The sequence below is a fragment of the Patagioenas fasciata genome, chromosome 1 (genome assembly GCF_037038585.1).
Source record: "Patagioenas fasciata isolate bPatFas1 chromosome 1, bPatFas1.hap1, whole genome shotgun sequence".
Classification (NCBI taxonomy): domain Eukaryota; kingdom Metazoa; phylum Chordata; class Aves; order Columbiformes; family Columbidae; genus Patagioenas; species Patagioenas fasciata.
This window is the reverse complement of record NC_092520.1, coordinates 67,096,416-67,107,413: the sequence shown is the minus strand read 5'-3', so window position 1 is coordinate 67,107,413 and position 10,998 is coordinate 67,096,416. Positions and strand designations below refer to the sequence as shown.

Sequence of the window (10,998 nt, the reverse complement as noted above, 5' to 3'; positions counted from 1 at the left end):
GGAGTTTGGGGTGGCTGGGGGTGGGGGGGAGCAGGGCGGGAGAGGGGGGATGTTTGAGTGTGACGGTGAGGCGAGGAGGAGGAGGAAGACTGGGAAGAAGGGGGTGGGGGTAGACGGAGCTCCTGAAATGGAGCCAGTCCGAACGGGAGACGATGCTTTGGCTGCGTCATTTCGGGGTTGGGAGAGGGCTCAGTTGTCGTCCCCCACCTCGCCGCCTCCCTGCCCAAAACGAGGGGCTCTGCGGGGCCGGGGCCGCTTCCCCCCGCCCTTCCCCGCAAGCTCCCGGGGCCAGGACAGGGCAGGAAAACCCCACGCCAGGGGAAAGGGATAAACCGACTTCGGTCTGCCTAGCCATGCCAGAAAAAAAAAGGGGCAGGCAGAGGCGTACAGGACTTGTCGGTCGCAGGGCAGCGTGCGGGACCAGTCACGGTCACGCGTGGGGACTCTCGGCGGGGCCGGCGCCCGCGGGGGAACAGAGTCCCACGGCCGGACGGGCTCCCGGGACAGCAAAAGAAGGGCAGGGGTAAGAGGAATGATCGGCATTTATAACTGCGGGGAAAACTTGCAGCCATTCAAAGAGTTTCAGCTGGGTGAGTGGAAATGCCTTCTGCCCCTTTCACGTTTGGAAGCGCAGTGCTTTTTTAGGGGGAGGTGGGGGGGAGCTTTTTTTTTTTCCTGCCGGACAGTGTGTCTCTTTGAGTTTACTGTCATGTCCTACGGCTGAAATTACAAACAAACTTTCCTTCTGCAGAGAGGAAGTAGCTGAGACTGAGAATTTGAAGCCAGCGAGTTGCCAGCGGCTACCCTGGCCTTCCATGGCCCTTGCCAAGGGGCAGGGGAGGTAGTGGTCTCGCCCTACACAGAGGAACCGTGGGTGCAGCACACTGCACACCCAAGGCAAAATCTTCCCTTCTTTCACTTATGCCCACTCGTTCCAAGGCAGTTTGCTTCTGAAGCTCATCCCCTCAAAGGCTTTCTAAACTCAGCTTCAAATGCTCATCTCCATGTATTTTTTTAATTTCTCTACCACCCCCATGGTCTCAGCTTTAAAAAGCAAATCTTCTTTTAGTGGGGCTGAGATCGCAGGTGCCTTCATGGAGGCCCATGGTGAACATCAGTAAAAAGCAAGATTACAGTGCTGGTACACAACCATGTGAAGCCTTGTCCCAACCTTGTATCGTACCTGACACAGCAGAAGTGCCATATGCAAAGCCTTTAAATAGTGGCCATATAATATATTGACCATAGTTAATATTGTCAAGTTCGTATAGATTTTAGGGTTTTTTATGACTGTGTGCATCTGTGTGCAATACATGTGCACACATGCACACACACACTTATATCTATGTATATATTCAATAATGACTGACCTATTAAACTAAGCAGTGATTTCTCTGCTACAGACAGATGTATAATACACACACGTAGTGATGATACCTAAGGTGTTTGGGGGTGGGAATGCATAATATCTTATAAATTTGAAGTTTTTATCAGGCAGAGCAGATTACTTTAAGCGTTCAATTTCTCAGCGATCCAATTTTATTAGGATTTACTATCATTTGTGCTGCACATCCCTGGGGAAATAATGCTTTGATTAATGTAATCCTGGGCTGGGATCCGCCACATGCCCCTCTCCCAAGAGGAGGGCTCTGTTTGACAAACAAAAACAGAGCAGCAACTATTGCAATCTGCACTCACCTTTCGAAAGCACATAGACCCACACATGCACACAAAATGTAACCCCCTCCTCCCCCCAACCCCAAATACAATAGCAGCATCTCAAAACAATGTGCACTTATGCATTTGCACACAATGCCTCTGATTCAGCCTGGGCTGTACAGTCCAGCGCTTAACTGCACAAAGCCAGTCCAAAAAGGATCCTGCTCTGTCCCCCACTGAGAAACTGAAGCATCTCTGGGAAGCTCAATGCTTCTCTGTATTTCAGACTCTTCTTGGGCTCCCAACAATTCTGCCTCTTTGTTTCCCACTGTAGGCCTTGCCGCAAATGATTTCAAGTCTACTTCAACCAGGGGCCCAAGAAGCTGTCTCTGCGAGGCTCCCTGTGGCACCCACCTGGGGGGACATGTACCTCTCTAAGCAGGCCCTGGTAAGTGAATCACAATCAGGCTCTCTGCTCAGTTCACAGGGCAGTTGTGGGGGGGGACCCAGAAAACAACCTCAAACAGAAAGTCTTGTCACATACATTTTTAAAGGGAAGAAAGTATTCATCCGCCTTTGAGGGTTGCTTGGGTTTGAGTAGCTTTGTTCCACAGCCACCCCCCCGCCCCTTTTGTTTGTGTCAAAGTCTGGCAGGAACAATAGCGTTTGAACAGGAATAAACAAACCCAGATCAGGGCCCAGCCCCGGAGAAAGCTTTCCCTTTCTTTACATCCCTAGGTGAACTGGCCTGTGTTTCCCCCTTTCTTCCTCCTCCTCTCTCCCCCAAAAAACGAAGCCCAACACCAGCGGCTTAAACAGCAGTTTAATGTTGATTTTTTTCCCCCATCCCCACCGCAACAAAGCGCATCCAACTGCACCTGAGGAAGACATCCAGACCCAAAAGAGGGCTCTGGCCACACTTGGTCCACCTTATTCCAAATCCAGATTAATAAATCCAAGAGAAGGAGGAAGGGAGGGATCTCTAGGCTGGAGATGATGAGGGATGTGGTTTGCACCGGGGTTTTGCTCTCTGCTTCGTGTTTACCCACTGACCCCCAATACCGTGACTCAGCGATCACCGAGCACTGGGTGCCTGTGTATGTGGAGGGGGGCAGGAATTCCGCCCCCCCCCCCCCCCGCCCCGCTTCCTCCTTCTTTCCTTTCCTGATGAAAAACGATGCAATTACATTTCTGCATGCTGATCTGAGGGTTCAAATAACAAGCCTTAAACGCGTTATCAGGCGCTTGTTAAAGAAGGAGGAGGCTGTGCATGGCTGTACGTGTATCTACATGTGCATATGCGAATACTTATGTATGTATACAGATACATATTTAAATGAAAGACTGATAGATCGGCTGTTATTCGGCCTGAGTCTCTGCACCCAAGCAGATGAGAGAAGAGTCTCAATTTAAAACAGCACAAACCAAAGGAGAGAAGAAAGAGGAAGAGACGCGAGTCACTCCAGGGAAAAGTTATTTACGCGCAATCTCGGGATTTTCCCAGCGCAAACTGACTCTCCTACCCGGGCTTGATCCACTTTTCCCTCTCCCCTTCCCCCTCCCACCCCGAGGGGATCCATCCCTATTTCGCATTTTCCACGCCAGCAGCGGCTCCCTGCCCCCCGGGCGCCCCGCCTGAGCGGGGGTTTGCTGGGACTTCGGCGCGGCCGCAGCCCGTTCCGCGCCCGCAGAAGGGCCGGCGGAGCGGAGGCCGCCCCCGAGGCCGCGGGGTGGCGGTGGGCTCCCCACCTGGCTTTCGGGTCCCCGCCTCTGCCCCCTCCTTTCTTCTCTTCTTCTCCCCTGCTTAAGCTCTAGCAGGCGGCAAGAAATTGTCTCACAAGTCAGATGGCGGGGCTGAATTTAGAGAGGGGAGGAGGGAATAAACGCGAGGAGATGATGAATAATGTTAACTTTTGACTGTAGGAGTCATGATGGAGTTGAGCGAAGCTGCGGGGAAATATGTCATTTAATCCCAGGGCTACTGAAGTCCCTTTTATCAAACATCGTGATGCTGGAATTATACTGCTGTAAAAGCGGCTGAGTACTTAGAAGTATCCAACATCAGGCAATTATATAGATTGGAGGAACGGATGTAAAATGAACACGCGTACAAACTAACCACATGACCGTGAAAACCCCAAGCGGATTAGATAAATACAAATACATGTGCATTTAGGAAAAAAAAAAAAAAAAAAAAAAAAAAAACGCGGTAAAACTGTAGCTGTTGCATTAACACAAGGAGAACAGACAGCGTGTGCATGTTTGTGTGCAATGCCAAAAAGAGCAGCCTTAAGGTTGACCTACTGCAATCTGCACTGAGCTCCTCAGACAATAGGCAAGTTCAAATGTCAAAAAATCTAATAATAAAAAACAGAGCTGCCAAACTGCACGAACTGTTTTCTGGTGTATCACAATTATTCACCCTCTTATCCACTAAGAGACTGCCAGTCCTTATGTGCGTAAAAGAAAATCTATGTAATGCATATGGATCTTTCTTTTTTTTTTTTTTTCACATGTGAAACGCTATTGAGATGGCAAGCACGCAAATCAGAATGATATCATGTCTAATAAAAGCAGGGCTAAGGTTTTCACAGTCTGTTTTAAAAGACTCCAACTTGTAAATCCCCTTTTTGTGTGACTACATGCACAATTATTCTTATAAATAAAAATCTACATGTTCAAGGAGATGGATTGGAACTATATATCCATCTGATTCTAACGTCGGTAGGAGCATTAGGTTTCCATCATATGTAATGTGTCTACATTGAGCTCAAGTCAACAGATAGACTGTTCCATTCATTTGGCAACTTTCATTACAGTCCGTGTGAGGTGAACTCGGAGCACGACACGTTGGGTAATATCAGAATTATGCAGCTGGGGGGAAACAAAAAAAAAAAAAAGACCCCTATTTTAGCAGTTATCTTGCTTTGCATGTGCAATTCTGTATTATTGTTCTAATTCATTACAAAACCCGAACTGCTTTGTCACGCTCAAAACAACAAATAAGGTTCCTATTGAAGCCTTCAGAATAAAAAGTATGGAGAAATGATCCGCCTGCCTATTGTGTTTATCGTCATTATCGTCAGCCTTTAAAAGTAATCTGTATATTTTCCTATTTTCTCCAGATTGGTTAGTGTAATATCCGTAGCACAGCTATCAACTTGGTCATAAGAACTATGAACTACAGTATGGGTAAGCTTGAAAACCCAGAGCAGATCACATTAGCCAAGAACGCTACATATCTGGAAGCCAGTCAACTTCACGTTTTCAGCTGCCTGCTGTATTATGCACGAATGTGTTTTACATATAGCAGACTGTATATGGAATATGTCTTTATGTTTAACATTTTAATTTGTAAATGCTAATTAGGCAGTTGGTCTCCACGGTTGTATTAGTAGATACCTAATCATTTCCCACTATAAGTAAATGAATACTAAATACGGTAAACATTCACTTTCTTTTCCCTACCTCCGCGACAGAATCGCTTCCACATCCATTTTCCAAAGGCGTCCATTCTGACAAAATAGACATTTATTAAAAGAAGGGGGGAGGAAAAAAATGGTCTTTGTAGTAGTTTTACAAAAACGACGGTGCCACTGCAGGCACTAATCTGGCAATCCTGGCCGAACTGCACTTGTTCTAAAGGCTGCCAGCAAAGTTAAGTTTTGCCGAATTAACTTGTTGCTCGTTTTAGAGTCAGCTTTTCTGTTCACTTGCGGTACCCCGAGGTCTGCTGTTGCTACCTAATGCAGGCACACAGCAGAGGAGCTGAGCTGCTAACTCTCGTTTTGTTTAAAACCTAAAGCAGGTTACACTCGGAGGGTTGGGGTAAGAGGAAGACAGAGGAAAGCTGCGGGAAAATCCGTTCAGTCCCAAACCCGGGATGCGGAACTTTGTTAGGTTCTTTCAACGCCGAAAACCGCCCGCTTCAGGGGCGAGGGAAATGTTCACTAAACTACGGCAAATCCCAAGCAAGTGACCACGTTTCTGAGGAGAATTGCGCTCTGGAAATGTGTTTTACTAGTCTGGAATATTGCTAGTGCTTATTTCGCCAAATGCGGTGGGTGGAAAGTTTTGTTCATGTAAATATCTCTACCATTTTCCCGCAGTCAATACACACGGAGACTTGATTCTGTTTTCCAAATGAAGACCCACAAATGCTTTAAATCAAAACTGTATGTTCTTGCATGCAGGTCGTTTTCTCTCTTTGATTACTTTTCTTTCTCTTTTTTTTTTTTTTACTTTCCTTTTTTTTTTTTTTCTTTGTATGTGTTAGCTTTTTAGGCGGGGAGTTCATCTTGCCAGGATCTATCATATTTATGGGCTGTGTGATTTCCAGGGCTCCAATTGGTCTTTCCTTTATGGAGGCAAGGAATAGAACTTTCCCAGTCGCACGGAAACTGCTGAGGCTCCGACACGGGGGAACAAAGTGGCTTCAACGCCCCCCCGGGGCCGCCGCTTTCTCCCCCCGCCTCCTCCCTGGGTTGCCCGGGACATCCCCCTTGCAGGTGCGTTAAACGATGCTGCAGCCACGCTTGTCCGGCCGTGTCCAGCTCCATGCGGGCGAGGGGTGGGAGGGAGAAGCAGCCGTGTTTAGGCAAGAATACCATACAAAAAAACAAAAAAAAAAAAACAAAAAAACCCAAACACCTACATTTCTCACTCCTATCCCCTCTTGCAACCACTTAGGGAGGGAAATGGAGAAAAGAAGCGGACGCTTTGGGTCAGGGGCTGAGAGCCGAGCTGTGTCGAGCTAAGCTGTGGTCGCCGTCGATGTTGTTGTTTTTAGTTGAAGTTAACGCCTACGAGTGTCTCGGACAGCAACAACTTGTGCCCAGTGTGCGCCCGGTGTACAGGCGGTGTGGACAGGGAGGAAATCGGCGCTGGCTCTCGCAGATAGAGAAGTCGGTGGAAGGAGGGAGTGGGGGTGAAGAAATTAAAAGACAAAACCAAAAAATCTCTATTTTTCCAGCTTTAATGCGGTGATTAAATATTAAATTATCTTAAAAAAAAAAAAAAGAGTCTTTTTATTTAATCTCCAGAGTCTTGAGTGCCTTGTTTGGACAAAAAAAAAATAAAACAAACAAACAAACAAACAAAACCAAAAAACCCCTGCGTGGTACCTCAGATTACCCCGAACCGTGATGCCCGTGCCTGTGTTTAATTAGCTTCTCTAGCTCTCTCGCAGGCCTCGGGTCCATTGGAGGCATCGCAGCAACTGGGACACTTTTGGGGTGGCCTTTGAACCGGCGACCCCCTCACTCCCCGCCCCCCCCGGCCGCTCCGCTCCCACCCCGCTGGCCCCGGCAGTTTGGGGTCTCTCCCCACAGGCCACGATGCCTTGGTGGCGGGGATGTGCCGGGGGGGCAGAAGCCGGGGATCGGGGAAGCCCGAGGCTGCCACCTCTCCCCTCCGGGGCCGAGGGAAGACGGGACGGGATGGGGGAGAGGGGGACGAAGGGGGAGGGGGAGGTTGACTGCAGGGCGCCCCCTGGCGGGAGGCCGGTGCCTGGCGGAGCGCGGCGAAAGTTGATTTTGTTCAGCAACCCGTATCGTATAAAATTAACGACAGCCAATAAAATTAGCTTACATGTTTCAACCGTAAAACTCCAAAACAAAATAAAGCTAGTTTTAGTGAAGCTAAGAAGCTCTGGTTTGGCCCCGTTCTCTCTGGCTTGAACTGGGGTCCTTTTATCTAAAGCCCAGTGCACAAACATATAGCTTAATGTGACTAGTGTTCTTCCTTTTATTTCTTTCTCTATGGCAACCAATATGTTCTGCTCAGAAATGTTCCCCCATCAAGGAAACAAATGATCTTGAGGGAGCAGCTCTATACGGCATCTGTTCCGATGGAGCACACAGAGTTAACCCCAGTCAAAAGAGACTCTGGGCACGTCAACAAGAAGTGGAAAATGAGCGATTCTTCTCCCCCCCAAATTGAAACCTATACCTCCCTAGTTTTACAAGCCATTTTATTGATTTGACTATCGACCGTTTCCAAAGAAGTAACTAATTCTAGGAAATTCCAATGATCACCAGCTATTGTGTGTACAAAAGAGCAACAACAGAGAGGGAAAGAAAAAAATATGCAAATAACACGACAAAATTAAAATAAATGAAAGTAATGTAATGGGATATTTAAGCCTTGGTAAAGTTTTCAGGAGCAGTATCTGGCCTACCAATTTCATCCTACATTATTTATCACATTATTTATCACACTGACCCAAACGCTATGAAAGAGTTTCAGAACATTAGCCTATACTTCTCAATTAGACGGGATTCAGGAAAAGCAGAGAGAGACAGCCAAGACTGTCAGGAGAGAGAAACAAAGTGAAATCTGGGCTGTAATCCTCCAGCCCCAATCTCCTTGGAGAATAAAATGAAGGGATGTCCTGGTTAGTTTTGATTGATTATACTCTTTCTGATGGACTTTCACTACAGAGCTCTAGATGTTGTGCTTAACCGTCTGTTCCCTAGTTACAATATTAACCCTCTGCGTGCACCGCCACTCAGCACCTTCCCCGGCCTCCCCCCGCGCCCGTCCCTCCGCACCGGCGCTGACAGCAGGTGCCCGGGTGACCCAGCGCCCCGGCCCGGCCCCGGCCCCTCTCCCGCCCGCTACACCGGCCGGGCCCCCTCCCTGCCCGCCGGCCGACCCCCCTACCTTGCCCCCTCCCCCCTCCCGAGAAATGGAAACAGCCCGCATCTCTGCTTCTCCTTTCCTTTACAAATCCGTAATATTTTCGAGAGCTTTCCGCACAACACCTCCCCCCTCACCCCCGCCGCCCCGGTCCTGGTGTTACAATAACTAACAGTGCCCAGAAAAGTGAAGTAGTAACCAAAAAGACTTTCCAACGCTGAAGAATTGCTTTGCTGCCTTGAGCTTTGGAATGAATCCATGCTTTTTATGTAATATTTCACTAAGGTGCTTTTTGTTGCTGGTGGGATATTTTTTTTTTTCCTTTTCCTTTCCCTTTCCTTTCCTTTCTTTTTTCTTTTCTTTTTTTTTTTTTTCAGCCTGTTTCCTTCCAGGCAGTTGCCATGGGGTTCCCTGTCTTGTCCGAAGCTTTTGAAAATATATATCCAGAAGACTTTAAAGAAAACAAGAGTAGATAAAAAATATGAAACACTTACCCATCATACTTCCAGGATTTAGAGATTTTTTTAATTTTTGATTTTAATAAGGTGACAGGGGGATAAAAAGCATGTTCTCAACTCCAGCGAAACGATCCATGTTAAGATTTTCCTTTGCACTGACTCCACTAAGCCCCGCTCTCCACTAGTCTATTATTTTCACCAAAATATATGAAAATTTATGCAAATGAAAATCAGCACTAACTGTTCTCCCCTTGTTATACTTTGGATTTTTTTCCAGACAAAACAATCACACTCTGCAAGGGAGGGGGTGGGAAGAGTTGGGGAACTAAGTTGTTGTGGTTTGTTTTTTGGTTTGGTTTTTTTTTTTTTTTTAATAAAAAACATTACTCCGGTTTGAGCTTTATTTTTTGTTGTCGCTGCTATGAGGGTGTACTCATTTTTTATATATTATTTTGGGGGGATTTCGTCCCCCCTCCCTTCCTTTTTTATTAAGAAAGTAGATCTGTTTGCAGAGGCGCTATCACGTTTCATCAGGCCACCTGAGACGGCTTTTGAAAGCGTGTACTGTGAAATTCATAGCAGTAATTTAGACAAAATCCTCACTGTATATTAATGAAAGACGGCCCCATGGCACCGTTCCTATCCTCCCCATTCAGTGTAAACAAAACCACGAGACTCACTCGGTTTTTGAGCCTGATCCAAGCAAAATCGGCTGGAAAGGAAAACATGGGGTTCTGGCACTGACTATTCAAACGTCTGCACCTGGAGATCTCAGATTTATTCAATGAAATCTGTGTTGGATCTTTTATATATAAAAAAGAAACCATTGGAGGACTCATGGGAACAACAACAACAAAAAAATCGTTATGTTTGGGGTTTAGTTACCAGTGCCCTTCAGACCCGTACGCTTCTCTTTAATGTTTTTTCTAAACCTACCTACTATGGTAATTTGGTGCCGTGCGAGCCGAGGGCTGGACGGAGCCCTCAACACCGGCTGCCGGGCGGTCGGCGGGACTCGCTCCGCGGGCGCGGAGGAGCGCGAAGAGCGGGAGGCAGCTTGTCGCCTCCCAGGGCCGAATAATTCAGGTTGCGGAGGAGGGGAGCGGGGCGGGCAGGACCAGGCGGGGGCTGAAGCTCCTCGTTTTAATGCCCACCCCGCGCGTGTTTTCCCTGCGCGGGCCCTCGCGCAGCCCTCCCATAGGGAAGCGTGTGCGGGGCGGCGTGCGTGGGACAGTGCGGCACGGTCACCAGCAGCGCCGTGTCCCCTGGATGTCCGAACGGTGTTATTGCACCGGCGGTCCCCGAGGAGCGTTCAATTCGCCCTTGTTTTTGTTGCCACTTTCTCTTTTCCGTGGTTCACTGAGGTTGCCTGTGCGCAGCGTTTCCGCTCGGTCGCATCTCTCCCCCTCGCTCCTCCGCCTTCCCCCGCCCCCCTTAACTCTTTCCGCTGGACGAGAAATAATACAGCATTTCATGCCGCGGGGCCGGGTCCCCGCGAGAGATCGCAGCTCGCAGGGCAAGCCCGGCCGCCGGCTCGCCTCCCCGCCTCCCCCGCCGACGGGGCGGCCCTTCGCCGGGGCTGCCGGGCCGGCCTCCCGGCGTGACGGCTGCGGGCGGGCGGCCGGGGGCCTGAGCGCACCCTGGGGTGCGGGGGCGGACAAAGAGAGGAGGGGGCGGGCGGGGGGCGGGCGCCTGCGGGCAGAGCGGCGGCGGGGGGGGGCAGATCTCGCTGCCGGTGCGGGCAATGCCGGGGCGGGGAATAAGTGTGCATGGGGGTGGCATCCGCGCCGCTCCCCCCCTCGCTCGGCTTTGGCGTCGTGATTATTGTTATTATTATTGTTGTTGTTATTATTAATTATTATCCTCCCTCCCCCCGCTTCCGCGCTCGCCCCTGCCCGTGCGGCGGAGGGAGAGCTGCGAGGTGCGTGTGTCCGCCGGACGGGAAGAGTTAAGAGGCGGAGGGAGGAGGGCAAGGAGGGATGGGGGGAAAGGAAAGGAGGGAGGGGAGAGGGAGGAGGGATAGAGGGAAGCGGGGGGGGGGGAAGAGGGGGAAGGCAGGGGGGCGACTTCCAGCTCCGACGCCACTTTGCCTAAATTAAAAAGCAGCCAATCGGAACGGCCGGAAGGGGGGCCGCGCGGCCGGCGGCAGGCTGTCCGTCACGGGGCCAGCAGCCAATCGGTGGGGGCGGCGGCGGCCGGCTTCCTCGCGGCGGGGCCGGGTGGTGGCGGCGCGGGCGGCGAC

General features: G+C 49.7%; 1 long non-coding RNA gene across 5 annotated transcripts; it reads left to right on the top strand.

Annotated features, from left to right (window-relative positions):
• Nucleotides 1-512: 512 nt before the first annotated feature.
• LOC136108985 (uncharacterized) lies at nt 513-6,678 on the top strand. 5 transcript variants are annotated; one of them, XR_011738899.1, is made up of 4 exons: nt 513-590; nt 752-4,851; nt 5,936-6,167; nt 6,349-6,678. It is a non-coding gene; the product is annotated as an uncharacterized lncRNA (long non-coding RNA). The 5 variants fall into 5 exon arrangements; XR_011738900.1 differs by having other exon boundaries at nt 578-897; nt 1,994-4,851; XR_011738901.1 differs by having other exon boundaries at nt 578-2,107; nt 2,523-4,851.
• Nucleotides 6,679-10,998: the final 4,320 nt, after the last annotated feature.